Consider the following 27,374-nt stretch of genomic DNA (forward strand, 5'->3'; position numbering starts at 1 on the left):
GTAGAACAAGCTACATACCTCCTCTGTTTCTCGTATGTGAAAAGGAATTATACCCTCACCCAACTGAGGCTTTTCCTAAGAGCAAAAGGACAAGATATATTAGAGTGCCTGTCAGAGTAGGCACTCAAGAAATCATAGCTAATATTGATGTTCTGATTTGGGGCTTGAAAGTTATGATCACATGGAGTTTATCTGATTAGTGTGCGGTCGTCCTCAACATCGGCTGCACATTGAAATCACCTGGGGAGATTTAAATACTACTATCTGGGTGACACCCCCAGAGATTCTAATTGATTTGGGATGCAGCCTGAGAGTCAAGATTTTTTAAAGCTCCCCTCTCACTAGTCTGTCCCTCCCTCCCTTCCTCTCCCACTGCACCAAAGGGCCACTGAACCACACAAGTCAAAAGCAACTTAGAGGATCTGAATAAAGGATCTGAAAAAAACTGAATTGCTTGCATCATAACTTAAGAGTAGAAAACAGGAGATGAAACAAAAACAGGGAGAAAGATTACCTTGATATCTTTGCTTTATTTTGCTTCAGGTCACACAAAGCACTAAACCAATATTAAAAATGCCCTAGCTTCTTTCTAAGCTTCAGAACCTTTTATCGTGATACATAACCAAAAGACAATCCAACCACAGGATCTTGAATGAGGCAGTCCAAGAAAAGCAGAGAAACCCATTTTTCCCTTTCCCTTCCCTAAATGCAATTCTATAATGAAAAGAACTCCCAGTCTGATCCTGGGATAGGTATCCAGTGTATGTTTCTTCTAAGGGTTTCCCAATGTGGTCATATATGTACACTAAAAAAAGAAAAAGAAACTAGTTAAATGAAACGTTTTGAAAGTCTACTACTTTCTATTCAACAAAAACAAATCTTTTGGTGAGGGTGTGGTAGTGCACACCTGTAGTCCTAGCTACTCGGGAGGCTGAGGCCAACCTGGGCAACGTAGTGAGATCTCATTTCAAAATAAATCTCTAAAGAGTCTTTCCACAGCCACTGTGAAGACTAAATTCCAGAACTTGCAGCAGTGAATAAGACATGTAGGAAAAAGATTGTCCTAAAACTGGAATTTCAGCCATTGCACAAAATAATAAAGGGAAATTTTATTTGGGGATAGGGGTCTTGGGAGCTTTGACTCCCTTCAGCCACATTTGATTTTGCATCCACTAAGCACTTTGTCTGGGTCTGGTACTTGCCAGGTAGTGAGGGATAGAAAAGGGGTTCTTGTAGGGAATAATCTCAGTTGGTGGCTGTACTACACATCACTAATGATGTAGAGGTCACAGTCGGAGACCAGTAAATCACCCTTAATTCCTCCCTCTTTTGCACCCACATCTTGCCAGTTACCAAGTCCTGCAAATTGCAACTTCTTAATAGCTTTTGAATTCATCGCCTCCATCCATCATCTATCTCTACAGCCATGGGATATTAAGCCACTCTCTCTTCATCTCTCACTTAACCAACTGTTTCTTGACTTCTCTCCCTACCTCCAGTCTTCTTCTCAAATCCATTCTCTATTCTGTCAGTGTGAATTTGATATTTCCAAGCCACAAAATTTGATTGTTATGCCCTTACTTAAAAACTTGCCCGGGCATGGTGGCACAAACTTGTAATCCCAGTACTTGGGGAAGCCAAGGCAGGCTAATCACCTGAGGTCAGGAGTTCGAGACCAGTCTGGCCAACGTAATGAAACCCCATCTCTACTAAAAATACAAAAAATTAGCTGGGCATGGTGGCAGGTGCCTATAATCCCAACTACTCAGGAGGCTGAGGCAGGAGAATCACTTGAGCCTGGGAGGTGGAGGTTGCAATGAGCCAAGATCATGCCACTGCGCTCCAGCCTGGGTGACAGAGCAAGACTCTGTCTCAAAAAAAAAAAAAAAAGAAAAGAAAAGAAAAAACTTCCCTATAGCAAAAGTACTCAAGCTCTGGAGTGTATTAGGAAACTGTTAAGCCATTAGAAATACAGATCAACAGGGATTCTGACCCAAAGGCTCTGGGATTGTCCCTGGACATCAGATTTGTTGGTTTTAGTTGATGTTAAATAATTTCCATAAGTGAATCTGATGCACATCCAAGCTTTATCTGGTAAAAATTCCAACTCCTGACCAGGTGTGCTGGCTCATGCCCACAACCCCAGTGTTTTGTGAAGCTGAGGTGGGAGGATTACTTGAGGCCAGAAGTTTGAGACCAGCCTAAGTGACATAGCAAGACGCTGTCTCTACAAAAAAAAAAATTAATTAACAGGGCATGGTGCCACATGCCCGTAGTCCTCGCTACTCTGGAGGCTGAGGTGGGAGGATCACTTGTACCCAGGAGTTCAAGGTTACAGTGAGCTATGATGGCACCCCTGCCAAGCCTCGGTGACAAAGTAGGATTCTTTCTCTAAAAAATAAAATAAGTAATGACAACTCCTTAGTGTCGGCACACAAGGCTCCTCAGGGTCTGCTCATGGCCTACTCCTTTAGGCCTTGTTCCTACCAGTTTACACCTTAAATTTTAAACTCCAGCAACTCCAAGTTATCTACAGATATCTGTAAGTCATACCTTGCTCACTTGTCAACTTTACCTTCTACTTTTAAGATTCAGTCTTCCCTCAAAACAGAAGACATAGCTCTATCACTTTCTCTAGAAAAGTGTTTCCTTCCCTCTTTCCCTCACCCCAAGTGAGCTAGGTGCCCTCCTCTGTGCTTTCACAAAACACTGGGCTTCACTCTATCAGGCTTGTATCACCATGCATGGAGATGATCTATTTAAGGGTCTTCTTTCTTAAGACTGTACCCTTGAGGCTAGAGATTAAGTCTTAATCTTACGCCCCCAGTGCTTAGCATAGTGTTAGGCGCATTGTAAGTGGACAATGCATATTTGTTAAACTGAACTATTTAAATTAACTGCTTAGCAATGTAAGCTCCATGAGGATCAGGATTTTTATCCCTTTATAGTTTTGCTCACCACTAAAACCCCAGCCCCTACAGCAGAACCTGGCACACAGTTGACGTTCAATATGTACTTACTGAATGAATGAATGTCGGGAATTTGAAGAAGGCTTCATAGAGAAAAGTGCCATAAAGCTGGGTTCAGACACATTGGAGGATGGGAGAGAGCTATTCCAGAGAGACAAATAAAGTTCCCATAAAGGCCTAAAACACTCAAAATCCTGGCAGTTTTAGGAAACAGTAAGAACCGTGACAGGGGGATTGTAGCATTAAAAGTATAAGATGGAGAATTAAAGGAGCATTAAAGACAGCATTTATGCCTGTACTCCTAGGCACTCAGGAGGCTGCAGTGGGAGGATTATCTGAGCCCAGGAGTTTGAGGTTAATTTTTTTTTTTTTTTATAGGAGAAAAGACTGCAAGAGTAGATAAGAGGCCAGATGCTGCATGCCAAGTTAAGAAGTTTGGATTTGACCATGTGGGCAACTGGGAGCCAGTGAAGATACATAAGCCAGAGAATAAGGCAACCAAATTTGTATTTCGTGAAGATGATGATGATAATGATAATAATAATTAGCTGTTACTAAATTATTATACGCCTGTTTCTGAGTTACAGGCCTTACATGTGTGATGACGTTCAGTTGCACTTTTCTGAGGCAGGTACCATTATTTTCTCCATTCCACAGGGGAATGGAGGCGCAAAGAGGTGAAGTGACTCGCCTTACAACACACAGCCAATAAACAGCACAGATAGGAATCAAAGCCAATTCTGCTCCTGACTCTTCTAGGAAAGATATCAATATGGGCTGAGGTGACCAGAAACCACTCTGTGCAGAAAGATCTCAAAAAACAAGCAGCCCTTAGACAGGAAAAGGTAGAGAGACCAACCCAGGCATGAGATGCCAGAGGATATAAAATGCACAACACAAGAATGCCAGATAATGCAGCTTCTGCTTACCTCTGGGGGAGTAGAACGCTTCTTTTCCCTTGAAACTTTTTAGTATGAAACTCAAAACCGGAAGAATACTGACCACCACAAGGCCCAGAATTCGTCTATAACTACTTGCACTGAGAAAAAGAATAGGACCCAGAGGTTTTCTGTATCCTTGAGAGTAGGGATGACTGTGTCCTCTTCCCCTACAGAACCTACCACTTTCTTTGGCCCATAAATGTAAACTGAGATCAAAATAAGCTGGAATTGAACAGGTAATGGAATTATTCCAGAGGTTACACTAGCCTTGACTCCCTGTATCCCAGAATCATGTACAAAAACAGGAAGGATGTGCCCTCATTGTTTTTTTTTAAATTTATTTATTTTACTTTAGGTGCATACTATATCCGGCGTTTCTCCCCATGTTATCCCTCCCCACCTTCCCCTCCCTCCCCACCCCCTGCTGTCAGGGTTGAAGGGGGATGGGAAAGACTAGAGATATTCTATTGTCATCCTATATTCCTGATGGTGATATTGTATTGCTTTACACGCAGCAGTCTTAGTCCCCCCAGTTAAGAGCAGCCCACTTGGTCAAACAGAGGACTACAGAACGGATTTTGGAGACACCCTTTAGTTGTTGGTTTGGCTCTAGCTCAAGAAAGTGCCTGTTTCTTGAGGAGGATGTAGAGAGTTGTACATTAAAAAAAATGAGCTTTGGCCAGGCGCTGTGGCTCACGCCTGTAATCCCAGCTCTTAGGGAGGCAGAGGCAGGAGGATAGCTTGAGCCCAGGAGTTTGAGCCCTACCTGGGCAATATAGCGAGACCTCATTTTCCACAAAAAGGGAAAAAACAAAAAGACAAAAAAAAAAGTGAGCTTTGGGGTCAGACCAACCTGGGTTTGAATGAATCATGGCTCTACCACTTACTGGCTGAATGACGATGAACAAGTCAATCTCTCTGAGCCTCAGTTGCCTTATCCATGCAATGGGAATCAGGTGACCTACAGCTCATGGCAATTGTGAAAATTAAGTGAGATAAATGTGTGCAAATAGCTGGCCCACTGCAACCTCCACCCCCCAGGCTCAACTCATGATTAAATCAACTCAATAAAAATAGTATTATATCTTAATGTTTCCATATTCTCAATTAATATGTTGCCAAGCCCATAGAAGATGCTTAATAAATACTTACTGGTTGGCTAACAATTAGTATTAATATATATTTATCTCTTTTTGATCTTTCAGCCTTTACAATTGAAGCTTTTAATAAGGTAGAGCTAGTAGCAACTTGATATAATAAAACACAAAAGGCCCATTATAGCTAACATTTGTGTGTTCGGATAATTGGACATTTCCTTCAGTATACTATATTTCATCTTGTTCTGTGTGAAAACATGAAATCTTCACTTTAATTTAGTGATAAAATATTACACGGTTGACTGTCTCAAAATATATTGAACTTCATTAGCTTCTTTTAATGAATAAACATATATTTAAAGCACAGACAATGAGAAAGCCAGCAGTAAAGTACTCTACATTTAGCTAATACTTCTTCTGGGTCTTAAAAACTCTTTGTATCACACTGGCTTCAATCACCACCCAGTGACTGGTGATGCAAAGTCTCAGACTCTAAACATAATCTCTCAAAATGATCAAATACGTATTCTGAAAATAACATTAACTCCCAAGTAAATATAAGGTTCAAAAATAGCTCACTCTAGCCCAGGATTTCTTGACAGCAGCACTACTGATGTTTTAGGCCAGATAATTCTTTGTTGTTGAAGCTGTCCAGAACACTGTGGAGTATTTGACAGTGTCCCTGACATCTATTCACTAGATGTCATTAGTATCCTCCCAGTCATGACAATCGAAAATGTCTCTAGACACTGCTAAACATTCCCTGGAGAAGTGGGCAAATTGTCCCTGGTTGAGAACCACTGCTCTAGAATAAGAGACTGTGGCTAAATGCAAACATTTTTAACTAGTTCCCTAAAATATAGATCATCGTATAAAACATTTAATTTACTACACAATGGCAATGGCAGCCAATTTTTTTTTTTTTTTTTTTTGAGACAGAGTCTCACTCTGTCACTCAAGCTGGAGTGCAGTGGCACTATCTCGGCTCACTGCAACCTCTGTCTCCCAGGCTCAAGCGAGTCTCTGTCTCAGCCTCCCAAGTAGCTGAGGCTACAGGTGTGTGCCAATACACCCGGCTAATTTTTATATTTTTAGTAGAGACAGAGTTTTGCCATGCTGGCCAGGCTAGTCTTGAACTCCTGGCCTCAAATCTTGAGCATCTTGGCCTCCCAAAGTGCTGGGATTACAGGCGTGATCCACCACACCCAGCCCAAAGTTTATAATTAACCACAAACTCCAAAGTTTATATATAAGCCCAAAGTTTATAATTAACTACTTATTATAGTACTAGACAGCTTTTAGGCTTTAAGATGAGGAAACTCAAATGTTAGAACTTAATTGATTTTTTTTAATCTTATGTCCATTATATCAAAATAGAAATATATTATTTTAATTCTCTTTCTTAAGATTTTAACTCATCTCTTGATATCTCAAACAAAAACCTGAAGCAAATAAAAAATCACTAACTATCCTCCAATCCAAGCACTTTAGGAGACTGAGGCGGGTGGATCACCTTATCTTAGGAGTTCGAGACCAGCCTGCCAACATGGTGAAACCCTGTCTCTACTAAAATTACAAAATATAGCCAGGCATGCTGGCGGGCACCTGTAATCCCAGCTACTTAGGAGGCTGAGGCAGGAGAAACGCTTGAACCCAAGAGGCAGAAATTGCCTTGAGCCGAGATTGTGCCATTGCACTCTAGCCTGGGCGACAGAGTGAGACTCCCTCAAAAAAAAAAAAAAAAAAGATTAAGTATCTTGAAGTGTGCCAGCCATGAGCATCCATAGGAGATCTGAATAAAACAAATTAGAAGCGATCATAGTATAATACTTGGCTGTGCACAAACTTACTTTCTTTTTTAACTAGTGTAACCAGCTGTTAAACTAGTTACATTAAAATTAGTTAGGTCAGATGCAGTGGCTCACGCTTGTAATCACAGCAATTTGGGAGGCTGAGGCAGCAGATTACCTGAGCTCAGGAGTTCGAGACCAGCCTGGCCACCATGGTGAAACCTTGTCTCTGCTAAAAATACAAAATTACCCAGGCATGCTGGCACATGCCTGTAATCCCAGCTACTCAAGAGTCTAAGGCAGGAGAATTGCTTCAACCCAGGAGGTGGAGGTTGCAGTTAGCCGAGATTATGCCATTGCACTCCAGCCTAAGCAACAGAGCAAGAGTTCATCTCAAAAAAAAAAAAAAAAGGAAAAACGAGTTAGGATTTGGGGCAAGTCATCCAACCTTAATTGAAATTCATTTACCTTTATCTATAAAAATATAAAATTTCACTCCTGGCACCCTTTCTTGGTATGTTGTGGTTTATCCTCCCTCTTCCTGTCCCCTGAGGCCTATTTCGACTTTTCATTACACATCTGCAAGTGTGCTACCAAATAAAAATTAGGTAGAGGAACACAAGCCAGAATACATATCACTTCCTTTGGCTCCAAATCTAAGAAGACGACGACAATGGGGTGCCATTTTAGACACACTGCACGAACAAAAAAGAAAACTGCTTTTTCTTTCTTTTTAAAAATAATACTCAATGCCAACCAAGGCAGTTGTGAAACCAATACACTCTGCTGATGGCAGAAAGGCATAAAAAGCCATAAAAGTATTCATGTTTTTTTGACCTTGTCATCCCACTTCACAGACTATCTTGAGGAAGTAATCCAAATGGGGAAAAAACTAAGTTCAATAGTGAAGACATGGTACAGCAAAGTAGACTGCCCAATGGATTAAGCAGCCATAAACATGATAAATATAAAAGATATGTTGTAACTGTAAGGTTTGTTCTAGGGTTCTTGCCGCATTTGAAATGAAGAAACTGAGGCCAGCATGAAGAGAATCCAATGCGAATGAATTTATTCAGGCTCCCCGGTGAGGTTCTACGGTCCGGACAGGAGGGGCCGGAGAAGTCGGGCGGACTCCTCTCAGGCATGGGGTTTTATAGGGAGTGGAGACGTTTGATTGGCTGTGCCCAAGGTGAGTGGGACAAAATGGAGGGGAGTGGGACCCGGATGGAACAAAATGGAGGGGAGTGGGGCCCAGATAGGACAAAATAGTAGGCAGGGAGTGGGGCCCAGATAGGACAAAATAGTAGGCAGGAAGACAAAATGGCAGGCACAGGGTGGGGCCTGCAGAAAACAAAATGGCAGGCATGGAGTGGGGCCCGCAGTAGACAAAATGGCAGGCACGGAGTGGGGCCTGGATAGGACAAAATAGTAGGCAGGGAGTGGGGCCCAGTTAGGACAAAATAGGCAGGAAGACAAAATGGCAGGCTCGGAGTGGGGTCTGCAGAAAACAAAATGGCAGGCATGGAGTGGGGCCTGGATAGGACAAAATAGTAGGCAGGGAGTGGGGCCCAGATAGGACAAAATAGTAGGCAGGAAGACAAAATGGCAGGCACAGGGTGGGGCCTGCAGAAAACAAAATGGCAGGCACGGAGTGGGGCCTGCAGTGGACAAAATGGCAGGCACGGAGTGGGGCCTGGATAGGACAAAATAGTAGGCAGGGAGTGGGGCCCAGATAGGACACAATAGGCAGGAAGACAAAATGGCAGGCTCGGAGTGGGGTCTGCAGAAAACAAAATGGCAGGCACGGAGTGGGGCCTGGATAGGACAAAATAGTAGGCAGGGAGTGGGGCCCAGATAGCACAAAATAGGCAGGAAGACAAAATGGCAGGCACACGGGGGGGCCTGCAGAAAACAAAATGGCAGGCAAGGAGTGGGGCCTGGATAGGACAAAATAGTAGGTAGGGAGTGGGGCCTGGATGGGACAAAATGGTATCAGGTAGGTCCTGATGGGGCTTTTTTCCCAGGCTCCCGGGCGGCGGGGTGGGGGGGAAGTGTGTCCAAGCTCCCGGAGAGGGAAGTGGGTGTGTCTGAGCTCCCGGAGAGGGAAGGAGGCATGTCCGAGCTCCCGGCAAGGGAAGGGGGTATGTCCGAGGTCCCCACGAGGGAGAGGGGCGTGTCCAAGGTCCCCGCGAGGGGAGGGGGTGTGTCCAAGCCCCCGGAGAGGGAAGGGGGTGTGTCCGAGACCCCGGCGAGGCAACTGGCCTTACAGTAACATGGAAAAATACTTACTATATAAACAAAATGTCTTCCTGCAGTCACAATACTCAATAATGAAAGGTGACAGATATCGATAGTACAGTGCAGTGGCTCATGCCTGTAATCCAAGTACTTTGGGAGGCTGAGGCAGGCGGATCACCTGAGGTCAGGAGTTCGAGACCAGACTGGCCAACATGGTAAAACTCTGTCTCTATTAAAAATACAAAAATTAGCTGGGTGTGGTGGCACGCACCTGTAATCCCAGCTACTAGGGAGGCTGAAGCAGGAGAATCACTTGAACCTGGGAGGCAGAGGTTGCAGTGAGCCAAGATCACACCACTGCACTCCAGCCTGGGTGACAGAGAGAAATTCTGCCTCAAAAAAAAAAAAAAGGTGACAGCTATGAAGTCCTGTACTTCTGCTGTGATGCCATGGATGAATTCAAGCCCCAAAGTGGAATTTGGTGACCATAAGGAAGAGCTCTGAATGAATGCATAATTATTCTAAATAAATGTGAATCAATGAGCATAAATATGTGTGAAGCTCTTCAGCATGTTTTAAATGAGTATTACTCATTTTAAAATTGTCGTTTTAAAAAAATCACTATCAGAAACTTTTGTCCACAGCAAGAAAGGGTAATCACAAATTACTAATTATACTTTTGTGTACATCTATATTTGCAAGGCTATTTAATCAAAAACTTCTTCTTCACCAGTGAAACAACATGAAAATAGGTAATAAGCCTTGCTTCCTACTATTAACCTCAATATATAATGATAAAATATAAAGAAATGCCATTTAAGAGTCCATAAGAAGACAGCTTCTTTTTTTCATAGGTACATACATAGTTCAAGTTCTGGGATACATGTGCAGAACGTGCAGGTTTGTTACATAGGTATACACGTGCCATGATGGTTTGCTGCACCCATCAACCCGTCATCTACATTAGGTATTTCTCCTAATGCTATCCCTCTCCTAGCCCCTCACCCGCCAACAGGTCCCGATGTGTGAAGTTCCCCTCCCTGTGTCCATGTGTTCTCATTGTTCAGTCCCACTTGTGTTTGAGAATATGAGGTGTTTGGTTTTCTGTTCCTGTGTTAGTTTGCTGAAAGTGATGGTTTCCAGCTTCATCCATGTCCCTGCAAAGGACGTGAACTCCTTCTTTTTTATGGCTGCATAGTATTCCATGGTGTATATGTGCCATATTTTCTTTATCCAGTCTATCATTAATGGGCATTTGAAGAACAGTTCTAGAAAACAGATGTCAAAATCACAGTTCTTGATTTTGTGCGTGTGTGATGTGACTGGTACCCAGAATTTACTTTGGAGGTTTCTCATACCCATGACTTAATTTTATAACCAATATGCAAACATGATCCCATGATGGTATCTCCTCTCTTCCATACTCTGTAAAGTCAAGAAGAATATGGGCTTAGCACTCTGAAGGACACAAAACAGGCATACACTGTAGTCCCTGCTCTCAAGAAGATTCCAATCTAGTTGGGGAGACATGCTAAAAAAGTTGGGAGACAAGTTTGAACTTAGTGAGTAGTTCAGCTTTCAGAGGCTTAGAAAACACACTGAATAGCAGAGCAAAACCACATTATGGAAGCCCCCAACACCAAGGTGATCTTAGACCTTAAGGGAGGAGGAAGTATGATGCTATTACAATTTTTGCGTAGGGAAAATGGCATTATTACCCTGTTCACTTTGTTTTATTTTATTCTATTTTCATTTTATTTTTGAGACAGGGTCTTGCTCTGTCACCCAGGCTGCAGTGCAGTGGCACCATCTTTGCTCACTACAGCCTTGATCTCTTGGGCTCAAGTGCTCCAACCACTTACTGAGTAGCTGGGACTACAGGCACACACCACCATTCTGGCTATTTTTAAAAAATATTTTTTGTAGTGACAAGGTTTCACCATGTTGCCCAAGCTGATTTTGAACTCCTGGGATCAAGTGATCTTCCTGCCTTGGCCTTTCAAAGTGCTGGGGCTACAGGCATGAGCCACTGTGCCTGGTCTATTACCCTGTTTAAACCTTTCAACTTCCCATCACTCCCACAATAAAACAAATTCCTTAATATCATTTAAAAGATCCTCATAAGATCTGACTGTTCCCTTCCTTTCCTTTCCTTTTCTTTCCTTTCCTTTCCTACCTCCTTCCTTTCTTTCTTTCTTTTCTTTCTTTCCTTCTTTCTTTTCTCTTATTTTCCTTTCTTTTTTATTGAGACAGGGTCTCACTCTGTCACCCAGGCTGGAGTGCAGTGGTGTGATGATCACGACTCACTGTACCCTCAACCTCCCCAGGTTCAGGTGATCCTCCCAAACTCAGCCTCTCAAGTAGCTGGACTACAGGCATGCACCACCACACCCAGCTAATCTTTTGTAGAGATAGGGTCTCCCCATGTTGCCCAGACTGGTCTCAAACTCCTGGGTGCAAGGGATCCTCTCACCTTGGCCTCCCAAAGTGCTGGGATTATAGGCATGATCCACCGCACCTGTCCTATTCTTTACCTTTCTAACTTCACTATTGCCACCTAGTACCACCCTTCCTCCCTTGCCATGCTGGACTTTGTGTTCTTTAAAGATGTACTCCTTCCCACTCAGGGCTTTCAAGCATGCTGTCACCTCTGCTTGGAATACTTGACCATCCACCTCTTCTTCAACATCACTTAGTTCACAAAGCTCATCCCTCCCACTAGAATAGAAGGGTCCACAAAAACAGGGAATCTTATCTGTCTTCTTCATGACTGTGTTCCCAGCACTTAGCACAGTGTCTAGCACAGTGTAAGCGTTATGTAAATATGTGTTGACCTGTTGAAAGTAATCTTGTACTGAATTGCACGTTTTTCCTTTATTTTTTTAATTATACTTTAAGTTCTGGGATACATTGCAGAACGTGCAGGTTTGTTATATATGTACATGTGTATACACATATATATATAGATATATAGATGCCATGGTGGTTTGCTGCACCCATCAACCTGTCATCTACATTAGGTATTTTTCCCAATGCTATCCCTCCCCTAATCACCCCACCCCCCAACAGGCCTCAGTGTGTAATGTTCCCCTCCCTGTGTCCATATGTTCTCATTGTCGAACTCTCACTTGTGAGTAAGAACATGTGGTGTTTGGTTTTCTGTTCCTGTGTTAGTTTACTGAGAATGATGGTTTCCAGCTTCATGCATGCCCCTACAAAGGACATGAACTCATCCTTTTTTATGGCTGCACAGTATTCCATGGTGTATATGTGCCACATTTCTTTATCCAGTCTAACACTGATGGGCATTTGGGTTGGTTCCAAGTCTTTGCTATTGTGAATAGTGCTGCAATAAATATACGTGTGCAGGTGTCTTTATAGTAGAATGATTTATAATCCTTTGGGTACATATCTAGTAATGGGATTGCTGGGTCAAATGGTATTTCTAGTTCTATATCCTTGAGGAATTGCCACACTGTCTTCCACAATGGTTGAAGTAATTTACACTCCCACCAACAGTGTAAAAGCATTCCTATTTTTCCACATCCTTTCCAACATCTGTTGTTTCCTGACTTTTTCTTTTTTAGATGGAATCTCGTTCTGTTGCCCAGGCTGGAGTGCAGTGGTGTGATCTTGGCTCCGCCTTCCAGGTTTAAGTGATTTTCCTGCCTCAGCCTCCTGAGTAGCTGGGATTACAGGCGTGTGCTACCACTCCAGGCTAATATTTGTATTTTTAGTAGAGACGATGCGGTTTTGCCATATTGGTCAGGGGGTTCTCAAACTCCTGACCTGAAGTGATCTGACCACCATGGCCTCCCAAAGTCCTGGGATTACAGGCGTGAGCTAACATGCCTGGCCTTTCCTGGCTTTTTAATGATCACATTTCTAACTGGCGTGAGATGGTATCTCATTGTGGTTTTAATTTTCATTTATCTAATGACCAGCGATGATGAACTTTTTTTCACGTTTCTTGGCTGCATAAATGTCTTCTTTTGAGAGGTGTCTGTTCATAGCCTTCACCCACTTTTTGATGGGATTGTTTCTTTTTTTTTCTTGTAAATTTGTTTAACTTCCTTGTAGATTCTGGATATTAGACCTTTGTCAGATGGATAGATTGTGAAGATTTTCTCCCATTCTGTAGGTTGCGTGTTCACTCTGATATTTTCTTTTGCTGTACAGAAGCGCTTTACTTTAATTTGATCCCATTTGCCAATTATGGTTTTTGCTGCCATTGTTTTTGGTGTTTGACTCATGAAGTCTTTGCCCATGCCTATGTCCTAAACGCTATTGCCTATGTTTTCTTCTAGAGTGTTTATGGTTTTGGTCTTACATTTAAATCTTTAATCCATTTTGAGTTAATTTTTGTATAAGGTGTAAGGAAGGGGTCCAGTTTCAGTTTTCTGCATATGGCTAGCCAGTTTTCCCAACACCATGTATTAAGTAGGGAATCCTTTCCCCATTGTTTGTTTTGTCAGGTTTATCAAAGATCAGATGGTTGTAGATGAGTGGTGTTGTTTCTGAGGCCTCTGTACTGTTCCATTGGTCTATATCTCTGTTTTGGTACCAGTACCATGCTGTTTTTGTTACTGTAGACTTGTAGTATAATTTGAAGTCAGGTAGCATAATGCCTCCAGCTTCATTCTTTTTGCTTAGCATTGTCTTGGCTATACAGGCTCATTTTTTGTTCCATATGAAATTTAAAGTATTTTTTTTCTAATTCTGTGAAGAAAGTCAATGGTAGCCTGATAGGAATAGCATTGAATCTATAAATCACTTTGGCAGTATGGCCATTTTTCATAATATTGATTCTTCTTATCCATAAGCATGGAATGTTTTTCCATTTGTTTGTGTCCTCTCTTATTTTCTTCGGCAGTGATTGGTATTTCTACTTGAAGAGGTCCTTTATATCCCTTGTAAGTTGTATTCCTAGATATTTTCTTTGTAGCCATTGTGAATGGAAGTTTGCTCATGATTTGGCTCTCTGTCTATTATTGGTGTTTAAGAATGCTTGTGATTTTTTCACATTAATTTTGTATCCTGAGACTTTGCTGAAGTTGCTTATCAGCTTAAGGAGTTTTTGGGCTGAGACGATAGGGCTTTCTAAATGTACAATCATGTCATCTGCAAACAGAGATAATTTGACTTCCTCTTTTCCTATTCGAATACCTTTTATTTCTTTCTCTTGCCTGACTGCCCTGGCCAGAACTTCCAACACTATGTTGAATAGGAGTGGTGAAAGAGGGCATCCTTGTCTTGTGCCAGTTTTCAAAGTGAATGCTTTCATTTTTGCCCATTCAGTATGTGGGTCTGTTGTAAATAGCTCTTATTAGTTTGAGATATATTCTATTAATACCTAGTTTATTGAGAGTTTTTAGCATGAAGGGGCATTGAATTTTATCAAAGGCCTTTTCTGCATCTATTGAGATTATCATGTGGTTTTTGTCATTGCTTCTGTTTATGTGATGGATTACATTTATTGATTTGTGTATGTTGAACCAGCCTTGCATCCCAGGGATGAAACCGACTTGATCATGATAGATAAGCTTTTTGATGTGCTGCTGGATTTCGTTTGCCAGTATTTTATTGAAGATTTTCGCATCGATGTTCATCAAGGATATTGGCCTGAAATTTTCTTTTTTTGTTGTGTCTCTGCCAAGTTTTGGTATCAGGATGAGACTGGCCTCACAAAATGAGTCAGGGAGGAGTCCCTCTTTTTCTATTGTTTGGAATATTTTCAGAAGGAATGGTATCACCTCTTCTTTGTACCTCTGGTATAATGCAGCTGTGAATCCATCTGGTCCTGGGCTTTTTTTGGTTGGTAGGCTATTAATTACTGCCTCAATTTCAGAACTTGTTATTGGTCTATTCAGGAATTCAACTTCTTCCTAGTTTAGTCTTGGGAAGGTGTATGTGTCCAGGATTTCATCCATCTCTTCTAGATTTTCTAGTTTATTTGGGCATAGAGGTGTTTACAGTATTCCCTGATGGTAGTTTGTGTTTCTGTGGGATCAGTGGTGATCTCCCTTTACCATTTTTTATTGTGTCTATTTAATTTTTCTCTCTTTTCTTCTTTAGTAATCTAGCTAGCAGTCTATTTTGTTAATCTTTTCAAAAAACCGGCTTCTGGATTCATTGATTTTTTTTGAAGGGTTTTTTCCGTGTCTCTATCTCCTTCAGTTCTGCTCTGATCTTAGTTATTTCTTGTCTTCTGCTAGGTTTTGAATTTGTTTGATCTTGCTTCTCTAGTTCTTTTCATTGTGATGTTAGGGTGTCAATTTTAGATCTTTCCCACTTTCTCCTGTGGCCATTTAGTGCTATAAATTTCCCTCTAAACCCTGCTTTAGCTTTTTCCAGAGATTCTGGTACATTGTGTCTTTGTTCTCATCAGTTTCAAACAACTTATTTATTTCTAGCTTAATTTTGTTATTTACCCAGTAGTCATTCAGGAGCAGGTTGTTCAGTTTCCATGTAGTTGTGCAGTTCTGAGTGAGTTTCTTTTTTTTTTCTTTTTGAGACAGAGTTTCGCTCTTGTTACCCAGGCTGGAGTGCAATGGCGCGATCTCAGCTCACCGCAACCTCCGCCTCCTGGGTTCAGGCAATTCTCCTGCCTCAGCCTCCTGAGTAGCGGGGATTACAGGCATGCACCACTGTGCCCAGCTAACTTTTTGTATTTTTAGTAGAGACAGCGTTTCACCATGTTGACCAGGATGGTCTCGATCTGTTGACCTCATGATCCACCTGCCTCGGCCTCCCAAAGTGCTGGGATTACAGGCGTGAGCCACTGTGCCCGGCCCTGAGTGAGTTTCTTAATCCTGAGTTCTAATTTGATTGCATTGTGGTCTGAGAGACTGTTATGATTTCCTTTTTTTGCATTTGCTGAGGAGTATTTTACTTCCAATTATGTGTTCAATTTTAGACTAATTGTGATGTGGTCCTGAGAAGAATGTATATTCTGTGATTTGGGGAAGAGAATTCTGTAGATATCTATTAGGTTCACTTAGTCCAGAGCTGAGTTCAAGTCCTGAATATCCTTATTAATTTTCTGTCTCATTGATCTAATATTGACAGTGGGGTGTTAAAGTCTCCCACTGTTATTGTGTGGGAGTCTAAGTCTCTCTGTAGGTTTCTAAGAACTTGCTTTATGAATCTGGGTGCTCCTGTATTGGGTGCATATATATTTAGGATAGTTAGCACTTCTTGTTGCATTGATCCCTCTACCATTATGTAATGCCCTTCTTTGTCTTTTTTGATCTTTGTTGGTTTAAAGTCTGTTTTATCAGAGACTAGGGTTGCAACACCACCTGCTTTTTTTCTTTCCATTTGCTTGGTAAATCTTCCTCCATCCCTTAATTTTGAGCCTATGTGTGTTTTTCCATATGAGATGGTTCTCCTGAATACAGCACATCGATGGGTCTTGAGTCTTTATCCAATTTACCAGTCTGTGTCTTAATTGGGGTATTTAGTCCATTTACATTAAAGGTTAATATTGTTATGTGTGAATTTGATCCTGTCATTACTATGCTAGCTGGTTATTTTGCCTGTTAGTTAATGCAGTTTCTTCATAGTGTTGATGGTCTTTACATTTTGGTTTATTTTTGCAGTGGCTGGTTCTGGTTGTTCCTTTCCATATGCTTCCTTCAAGAGCTCTTGTAAGGCAGGCCTAGTGGTGACAAAATCTCTGAACGCATGGACACAGGGAGGGGAGCATCACACACTGGGGTCTGTTGGGGGAAGTAGGGGAGGGACAGTGGGGGGTGGGGAGTTGGGGAGAGATAGCATGGAGAGAAATGCCAGATATAGGTGAAGGGGAGGAAGCCAGCAATCACACTGCCATGTGTACCTATGCAACAATCTTGCATGTTCTTCACATGTACCCCAAAACCTAAAATGCAATTTAAAAAAAAAGAATGGTATTTCTCCTTCACTTATGAAGCTTAGTTTGGCTGGATATGAAATTCTGGTTTGAAAATTCCTTTTCTTTATGAATGTTGAATATTGGCCCCTACTCTCTTCTGGCTTGTAGGGTTCCTACAGAGAGATCTGTTGTTAGTCTGATGGTCTTCTATTTGTGGGTAACCCGACCTTTCTTTCTGGCTGCGCTTAATATTTTTTCCTTCATTTCAACCTTGACGAATCTGATTACTACGTGTCTTGGTGTTGCTCTTCTAGAGGAATATCTTTGTGGTGATCTCTGTATTTCCTGAATTTCAGTGCTGGCCTATCTTGCTAGGTTGAGGAAGTTCTCCTGGTAAATATCCTGAAGCATGTTTTCCAACTTGGATCCATTCTCACCATCACTTTCAGATACACCAATCAAACATAGGTCTGGTCTTCTCACATAGTCCCATATTTCTTGGAGGCATTGTTCATTCCTTTTCATTCTTTTTTCTCTAATCTTGTCTTCATGCTTTATTTCATTGATTTGTTCTTCAATCTCTGATATTCTTTATTCTGCTTGATCAATTCAGTTATTGATACTTGTGTATGCTTCATGAGATTCTCATGCTCTGTTTTTCAGCTCCATCAGGTCATTTATATAATTCTCTAAACTGGTTATTCTAGTTAGCAATTCTTCTAACCTTTTATCAAGGTTCTTAGCTTCCTTGCATTGGGTTAGAACACGCTCTTTTAGCTTGGAGGAGTTTGTTATTACCCACCTTCTGAAGCCTGCTTCTGTCAATTCGTCAAACTCATTCTCCATCCAATGTTGTTCCCTTGCTGGCGAGGAGTTGTGTTCCTTTGGAGGAGAAGAGGCATTCTGATTTTTGGCATTTTCAGCCTTTTTGCACTGTTTTTTTCCTCATCTTTGTGGATGTATCTACCTTTGGTCTTTGCTGTTGGTGACCTCCGGATGGAGTTTTTGCTTAGTTGTCCTTTTTTTTTTTAATGTTGATGCTATTACTTTCTGTTTGTTAGTTTTCCTTCTAACAGCTAGGCCCCACTTCTGCAGGTCTGCTGGAGTTTGCTGGGGGTCCACTCCAGGCCCTGTTTGCCTGGATGTCACCTGCAGAGGCTGTAGAACAGCAAAGTTTGCTCACTGCTTCTTCCTCTGGAAGCTTCGTCCCAGATGAGCACCTGCCAGATGCCATCCATCTGTCCCTTAGCAGAGCTTGAGAGCTGTGTTGGGAGATCTGCTGCTCTCTTGAGAGCCGTCAGGCAGGAATGTTTAAGTCTGCTGAAGCTGTGCCCACAGCCACCCCTTCCCCTAGGTGCTGTGTCCTAGGGAGACGGGAGTTTGACTTATAAGCCCCTGACTGGGGCTGCTGCCTTTCTTTCAGAGATGCCTTGCCCAGAGAGGAGGAATCTAGAGAGGCAGTCTGGCTACAGCAGTGTTGCCCAGCTATGCTGGGCTCTGCTCAGTCTGAACTTCCCAGCAGCTTTGTTGACACTGTGAGGGCAAAACCGCCTACTCAATCCTCAGTAATGGCAGACGCCCCTCCCCCTACCAAGCTCAAGTGTCCCAGGTCAACTTCAGACTGCTGTGCTGGCAGCGAGAATTTCAAGCCAGTGGATCTTAGCTTGCTGGGCTCAATGGTGATGGGATCTGCTGAGCAAGATCATTTGACTTCCTGGCTTCAAGTGAATGGTTCTGTCTCGCTGGCATTCCAGGTGCCACTGGTGTGTAAAAAAGAAAAACCTCCTGCAGCCAGCTTGGTGTCTGCCCAAATGGCTGCATAGTTCTGTGTTTGAAACCCAGGGCCCTTGTAGTGTAGGCACCCAAGGGAATCTTCTGGTCTGCGGGTTGCAAAGTCCATGGGAAAAGTGTAGTATCTGGGCCAGATAGCATTGTCCCTCATGGTGTGGTCCCTCATGGCTTCTTTTGGCTAGGGGAGGGAGTTTCCTGGCCCCTTGTGTTTCCCAGATGAGGCAACACCCCACCCTGCTTCTGCTCACCCTCCATGGGCTACACCCACTGTCTAACCAGTCCCAATGAGATGAACCGGGTACCTCAGTTGGAAATGCAGAAACCACATGCCTTCTGCATTGGTCTCACTGGGAGATGCAGACTGGAGCTGTTCCTATTTGTCAAGGAACTCAAATTGCACTATTACAATAAGAAAAAAAATAAGTTCATCGGGAAGCAGGTAGCGTGAAAAGTGCATTAGAAAAAGAGAGACTAGAGTCCAGCAAACCAAATAAGAGGCTATAGCAATGATACAAAGAAAAAGAAATAAAGGCCTAAAGACTGTAGGGGTATGAAAAAAAGGAATATTTGGCAACAAGAGGTTTCTAAGAAGAATAAATAGGGAATTTATAATTGATTAGCTATAAATCACAGAAGGCAATATGGTCTGGTTGTGTCCCTACCCAAATCTCATCTTGAATTGTAGTTCCCATAATCCCCATGTATCATGGGTGGGACCCAGTGGGAGGTAACTGAATCATGGGGGTGGTTACCTCCATGCTGTTCTCCTTATAGTGTGTGAGTTCTCATGAGATCTAATGGTTTTATAAGGGGCTTTTCGCCCACTTCACTCTGCACTTCTCCTTGCTGCTGCCATGTGAAGAAGAACTTGTTTGCTTCCCTTTCCACCATGATAGTAAGTTTCCTGAGGACTCCCCTGCCATGCAGAATTGTGGGTCAATTAAACCTCTTTCCTTTATAAATTACCCAGTCTCTGGTGTGTCTTTATTTTTAGCGTGAGAATGGACTAACACAGAAGGGCTATGTTAAGAATTTATTCAAAATAGGTCAAAGAGATCAGAGATTAGTGATAATGATCAAAGAGAAAAAGAAATTAGGATAAGCCAATTTGTAGAAAAGGAAGCGCTACCTTCATTTTGGGGGCATGGTGAGTTTGCAGTTCCATTGACACATGGAAATGTTCAGAATTCAACCAGATAGACTGTGGTCAGAAATACAGGTTGGGGAACAGTCAGCATTGAGGTCAGCATTGAGGAGATAAGTGAAGCCATGGGACCAAATGAGCTCTAAAAGGGAGTGTGTAGAACAAAATGATTTAAATACTGATAAAAGCTAGAGTTAAGTGACAGGAAGAGGAGGGAAAACAAAAAAAGGTACAGAGTGGTACAAGGACAATTATCCAAATGATGTTGAAATGATTCCACAAAATACATGTCAGGTGGTGTTAAATAAAGAAACCAAAAAAAGCAAAGACTGGAAAAAGCCATTTAATTTGGCAAGAGATCACCCTTTGAGAGGTAGTATTCAATGTGGTGTGGTGACAGAAGCTAGAATGCAGGTGCTGGAGCCAAGGAACAGAAAAAGATTTTTGTGGGCAATATGACCATTCAAGAGTACATCTGTTTTAAAAGAATCTATTGTAATACAAGACTCCCAGAAAAAGGCAACCTGAGTCAAAGTGTTACATAATGAGGAAAACATAAGTCTGAAATTATTGTGCTGCATAGATCCAACCTGCACACTGCACAAATATGAAAGTTAGTAACTCACTGGGCAGGGTAGAAGGAGGATCCAAAACAAAAGGCATGAGGGACACAGGCTACAGACTGCATTTACACACAATGATGTGGATAACTCTCACAAGCATTATGAAGGTCAAGAAACCAGCCACAAAAGAAATCAGACAGAAAAGAGTATTATATGTATACATGTATTTACATACAATTCAAATATGGGCCAAATTGATCTACGCTGTTATGGGCTGTGGTAACCAGGAATCACTTTGTGCAGAAAGACCTCAAAAAACAAGCAGCAATAGTTCATACCACATTGAACACTGCCTCTGAAAGGGTGATCTCTTGCCAAGTTGAACGGCCTTTTCCTAGTCTTCACCCTCTCTGGTGTCTTTGTTTAACACCACTCAACACCTGTTCTGTGAAATCATTTCAACATCATTTGGGTGATTCTCCTTGAACCACTCTGTGCTTTATCTTGTTTTCCTGCCTCTTCCTGTCACTTAACTCTGGTTTTTATCAGAATTTCAATCTTTCCTTCCTACATTCTCCCTTTTAGAGCTAAGTCAAGATAGCGGGTGCCCTGCAGAAAGTGAGTGGAAGTAGGCCAACAGTGGCTTCAGGGCTGCTCATCATGTACTGGTTATTGGTGGGGGTGCTAGTTACAAAGGTATGTTCACTCATGATAACTCATCAAGCTGTACACTTACAATGCATGTACTTTTCCGTCCATGTTTCATTTAAAAGTTTTATAAAAAACAAAAGCATAAGGAGCCTACTTGGACTAGAATGGTGAGAAGCTCTCAGGTCTTCGATTTTAAATACAACTGCTGGTGGCTGAGAGATAAGAGTAGGACTGCCTGGTCTCTTCTTTACTGAGCAGTTGAGACCAGTAGTACGTAAGAGGTAATATGTTTTAGGTATTACACAGAAAAAGGAACCACCACCAAGATGCCTGGTTTCTCAGATAACGTTTACATTTGTCTGAATGTCTTGATTTTTAACAAATTTCCATTGTTTATTTTTATATATTTATTGAACCCGAGAGTTAAAATCAGAGAAAATTCTTGAACTTTTCCAATCTGACCTATACAAGGGATATGATTTGAGTTAAAAGCAGAACTTGACATGATGCAGGCAGAAATGTCACTTTGCTTGGGTTCAGAAGGTCTCAGAGCTCTCCAACTTCATTATTTCTCCAAATGAGCATTTTATAAAACGTTTCATTTTTTTCACCTGCTTCAAGTATTTATCTAGACAAAAGTTCCCCGTCACACATGAATCCAAATAACAACCCCAAATGAGTAATTCTGAGAAGTACACACCTTGTCCTTCACATATAATTGCTTATATGACGACATATTTAATTAATCTAATTTTACTAATTTAAAAGGTATTCAAGTAGGTTAATTTTTATGCTTAGAGGCTATTCAAATGTGATTACACATAACCCTTTCTGTGCTTTGGAACATATCGCTGTTTTAAAACATTCACAAGGGACAATCTTGTAGCTAAGTACATAAGGTCCCTTCAGGTCCCCCAGCTGTGCAATCTTTTATCACTAAAGCATAAAAATGAACATGATGACTTTGTTCCCTTTTTCTTCCACTAGTTGTTAATTTATGTTTATTACATTATGGCTATCTCCAAGACTCTTAGAGAGTCTGAAATACACTGAGTAATTCTGTAGTTACCTATGAAAAGGAAGCAAATCAACACAATGATCATCGTGTACCCAAAGTACAAAATAGAGCTTGCAATTTCTGTGATTTGAAGTTTGGCAAAGAAGTAATGAACTGCATATGTAAAAAGATAAACAGCTATAAAGCTGCTAGTTAAAAAGGATCTCCACCACCAATGATAATGCTGTAAAAAGAAGTAGAAAAAATATGTCTTTTCAGCTGAAATTTTAACCATAAATGGGTTGGCAGTTATTGTAACAAGAATATAAGATAAGCCCTATAAAATTATGGATTAAAAAAATAAAAGAGAAACTTTTATAAGAAATTTAATAAAATATGTAATGTATGTCCTGCCTGGGGTGTCCTAACAATTGTCAACTCTTTATTTCCAGGGATACCACATGTGTCCTCTGGGATTGGACTTTTAATGTGTGCACGCTGACTATCATAACGTTGCCTCAGCCCTGGAAGGCATTCAGTTCAGCCTCTATATACTGGCCAGAGTTGTGCTATGCCTATTGATGCGTCAGGCCAGGCATTTTTTTAAAGGGAGATCATATGAAAATTTAGGCTAGACCTTGTGGTTAATAAGATTCGCTTTAACTGCCTCAATTCAGGACCCATGGATGGCATGACTAAGGTCAATACTGCAAGTTGGTCTCACCCTGTCCCATGGACTCCTACCGATGATAATGTTATTGCAAAGACACTGTGGCCAAAGGCCATGGGGAGAGACAGTGCAGAAAAGAATTAACATAGCAGGTCTGAGGCTACTATCTTTAGAAAGTCTGCTTGCAAGGTTGGCCCTTGGCTTGCATCTGAGATTTTGGCATTTAATCATTCCCTGACTGATGTAGACTGGTTTGCTATGCCTAGACTGTACAGACAATGTGATTTATGGTGAATACTTGCTTTCCTTTGAGGAGTCTGGAATTTTGTAGTTGCTAGGCAGAGGGTGTCTATGTGACTACTCCCAATAAAAACCTTGGATGCTGAATCTCTAATGGGCTTCCCTGGGCAGAACATTGCACATTTATTACTGCACTTTTCACTGCTGGAGAAAGAAGCATGCTCGGTGTGCTCTCTAATAGGAGGGAGACAACATAAGAAATCTGTGCCTGGATTCCTCCAGGCTCCACCTGTCTTTTTCCCTCGCTGGTCCTGTGGGCATCATTTCTGTAGCCTACCCATGTGTACATCTGGATGCCTAGTCCCACGAGTCCTTCTAGTGAGTCACCAAACATTTGGGTAGTCTTCAGGACCCCCCCAAAACATTTTCTTGGGAATAAAAACATATCTATTATATGCTTATTGTTGTATGCCTCATTAATGATTGCTGCCAATTCTCTATGACAAAATGTACCATAGAATTAATGACCAGTTGATACAGTTTGGCTGTGTCCTCACTGAAATCTCAACTTGAATTTTATCTCCCAGAATTCCCACATGTTGTGGGAGGGACCCAGGGGGAGGTATTTGAATCGTGGGGATGTGTTTTTCCCATGCTTTTTTCGTGATAGTGAATAAACCTCACGAAATCTGATGGGTTTATCAGGGGGGTCCACTTTTGCTTCCTCCTCATTCTTCTCTTCCTGCTGCCATGTAAGAAGTGCCTTTCATCTCCCGCCATGATTCTGAGGCCTCCCCAGCCACGTGGAACTGTAAGTCCAATTTAACCTCTTTTTGTTCCCAGTTTCGGGTATGTCTTTATCCGCAGTGTGAAAACGAACTAATATACCAGCTAAGTATAAGTATACTACATGAGCATACGTAAGCATATACATAGTTCCATTTTGTACCTCTATACCTATAGCACAAGAAGAAAATGTCTAAGACAACATGTATATAAGAATCATTCCCTGAACCCTCTATTGTCTGTCAGTTTTGGAGAGTCATATTTAATTACCAAAATAAAAAGGATTTAGGGGATTTAGTAGAACAATATACACTACCAGCTCAGTTATCCAGAATGATATCAGGAAAAAATAGGACTGGGGTAAAAAGAATTATTTATGTCTGTGGTAACCAAAAGGCAATAAAATGAAAAAAGAGAAAGGACCTTTAGCCACAATCTCAAACCAACAAACCAAAATCCTGGCTTAAGCTGCAAAGAAAATCTTTATTGTTAAAAAGAAAACATTGGCCGGGTGCAAGTGGCTCATGCCTGTAATCTCAGCTCTTTGGAAAGCCAAGGCAGGTGGATCACTTGAACCCAGGAATCTGAGACCAGCCTGGCCAACATGGCAAAACACTGTCTCTACTGAAAACACAAAAATTAGCCATGTGTGGTGGTGGACACCTGTAATCCCAGCTACCCAAGAGGCTGAAGCAGAAGAATTGCTTAAACCTGGGAGGCAGAGGTTGCAGTGAGCCAAGATCACACCACTGCACTCCAGCCTGGGTGACAGAGTGAGACTCTGTCTCAGGAAAAAAAAAAAGAAAAAGAAAAGAAAACATCACTGAACTTGTTAAATATTAAATCAGTCCCTTAGATTTTTCTGTTAACTGAATATCATGCAGCAATTACAATAACCAGTCAAAGAGAAAGCACTTTACATTTAAATTTTCCATCAAAGCAGCCTTAACTTGATAACCGCATCAAAGTCAAAATGTGTTATTAGGAAATTACAATATAAAACTGACCACAAGTTGTAGAAACATGCAGTTACCATTTATTTCAATTCCTTTCTAAACACAGACTTCCAATTCCAATAATACAAGTATAGAAAATTTAAGATGCATTAGTTTCTTATGGCTTTATCTCAGCACATAAATGAAAATAATTCAGCAAAACTGTAACTTCTGAGCAAGTAATCAAAAGAATTATAAAGAGTAAGAAAAGGAAGCCAAACTTGTAGCACACCTAATGAGACCTGAAAATAAAAATAAGAGGTTTAAATAAACTTTAACTTAACAGTGCACACAGAAAGATCAATCCAAATCTATACAATAGACAGACACACACTTCTCTAAACCTTACTTTTTTTTTTTAACCCTAAACATTTAACTCTATTCCAAACCTTCACCTATCCATCTAGTACCAAAAAATAGTCCCTTAAAGACACAGTTTCAGAGTTTGGCCACAACTTCTCTAGTCAGAACCAGTGCTGCTACTTACCCATGTTTCTCTGTTCATATAAGTTAGTTCTCACTTGAGACTCATCAGTAGCACCATAATTTTCTCCATACTCGTTTGAAAACATTCTCTTTAGAAATGGAAGACTGCAAATGCCATGAATACTAACAACTGCATTATGAAACAGAAAACCACAAACTCAAACACCACTTTTGCCTTAGAAGGCCTGTTGACATTCAGCTTCTCCAAATATGTCTTTATAGCAAAGCACACATAATTCTATCAAATATACTTTCAAACACGCATTTTTAAAAATCTGTGTGTGGATTATATCTAGGTGTGAAACTTTGAAAGAATGAAGTTAATTCTCTTGGTTATTATAGACGAGCTATGTTTGGATAATCAATGCCCATTTTAATTAATTAATATGTTAGACAGGATCTCACTCTGTCACCCACTGGTGCAATCACAGCTTCAGCCTCTCAAGTAGCTGGGACTTACAGACCACCGTGCTTGGCTAACTTTTTAGTCCAGCACGTGCCACCATGCCTGGCTAATTTTTTATTTTATTTTATTTCACTTTATTTTATTTTATTTCATTTACAGAGACAGGATCTCGCTATGTTGTGCAAGGCTGGTCTTGAACTCCTGGCCTCAAGTGACTGCCCCTGCCTCAGTCTTCCAAAAGGTTGGGATTAAAGGCATGAGCCACCACACCTGGCCACAACATCTGTTTTTAAAAAGGCCTTCTGGAAATAAAAAGAAACTGATGAGCCGATCAATACCCCATGTAAAAATCTCATGTAAAAATAGCAAAGACTTGGAACTGACTCAAATGCCCATCGATGATAGACTGGACAGGGAAAATGTGGCACATATATACCATGGGATACTATGCAGGCATAAAAAATGATGAGTTTGTGTCCTTTGTAGGGACATGGATGAACCTGGAAACCATCATTCTCAGCAAACTGACACAAAAACAGAAAATCAAACACCACATGTTCTCACTCATAGGCGGGTGTTGAACAATGAGAACACATGGACACAGGAAGGGGAGTATCACACATTGAGGTCTGTGGAGGGGGACTAGCGGAGGGGCAGTGGGGGGGTAGGGAGCTGGGGAGGGATAACATGTGGAGAAATGCCAGATATAGGTGATGGGGAGGGAGGCAGCAAACCGCATTGCCATGTATGTACCTATGCAACATCCCTGCCTGTTCTTTAAATGTACCCCAGAACCTAAAATGAAATAAACTATATATATATATATATATATATATGTTAAAAACCACAAAAACAAAAAACTATTGACACAATCTTAGACAAATTCTAAGAGAGAACTTTTTTTTCGTTTCTTTCTTTTTTACTGTACTTTAAGTTCTGGGGTACATGTGCAGATCTTGCAGGATTGTTGCATAAGTACACACACATGCCATGGTGGTTTGCTGTCTCCACCCCCCGTCACCGACATCAGGCATTTCTACCAGTGTTATCCCTCCCCAACCTCCCCACCCACACTGTCCCTCCCCTAAACCCCAGCCCCCAACAGACTCCAGTGTGTAACATTCCCCAAGAGACAACTTTTTGACATTTTAGATTATTTTGCATTAGAATACTCACTAGTAAATCTTTCCAAGCTCTCCGTTGGAAATTATAAAAAATGATAAATATCCTATTGATTGTTTAGCCGTGTGTTATTTAGTATGGTGCCACTGGTCGCATGTGGCTGTTGAGCACCTGAAATGTGGCTGTCTGAATTGAGATGGGCTCTATGTGGAAAATACACACCAGATTTTGAACACCTAAAACAACAACAAAAATAATGTAAAATATTTGCTCAATAATTTTGTATTAATCACAAGTATAAATGATAATATTTGGACATGTTAGACTAAATAAAACATGATATGAAAATTAATTCCATCTATTTCTTTTTACTTTTTAAAGGGGGCTATTAAAATTTAAAAATACACATGTGGCTTGCATTGTAGTTCCATTGCACAGCTCTAGCCTAGCCCCTGCCCACATGACTGCTTTTTGGTTGTTTTCTTAAACAATTGTTGTTTTCTTAAAGCTGCCTTTGAGAAAAATGCTCCTGTAAATATTCCATGCCCTCTTCAGATTCAAGATTCTGTTTTGTGATAATATCAGTACAGATGTTTTTCAATTTCATTGCATTCTGATTCTCACTTCATTTAT

The 27,374-nt window shown here is 41.2% G+C and overlaps 1 pseudogene; it reads right to left on the reverse strand.

Moving 5' to 3' along the window:
* Window positions 1-7,865: 7,865 nt before the first annotated feature.
* LOC135277715 (transmembrane 9 superfamily member 2-like) overlaps window positions 7,866-27,374 on the reverse strand; it is a 54,709-nt pseudogene continuing 35,200 nt past the window's right edge.

The sequence above is a fragment of the Aotus nancymaae genome, unplaced genomic scaffold, assembly GCF_030222135.1.
Source record: "Aotus nancymaae isolate 86718 unplaced genomic scaffold, 86718_ANA_hifiasm-v0.15.2.pri h1tg000004l, whole genome shotgun sequence".
Lineage (NCBI taxonomy): Eukaryota > Metazoa > Chordata > Mammalia > Primates > Aotidae > Aotus > Aotus nancymaae.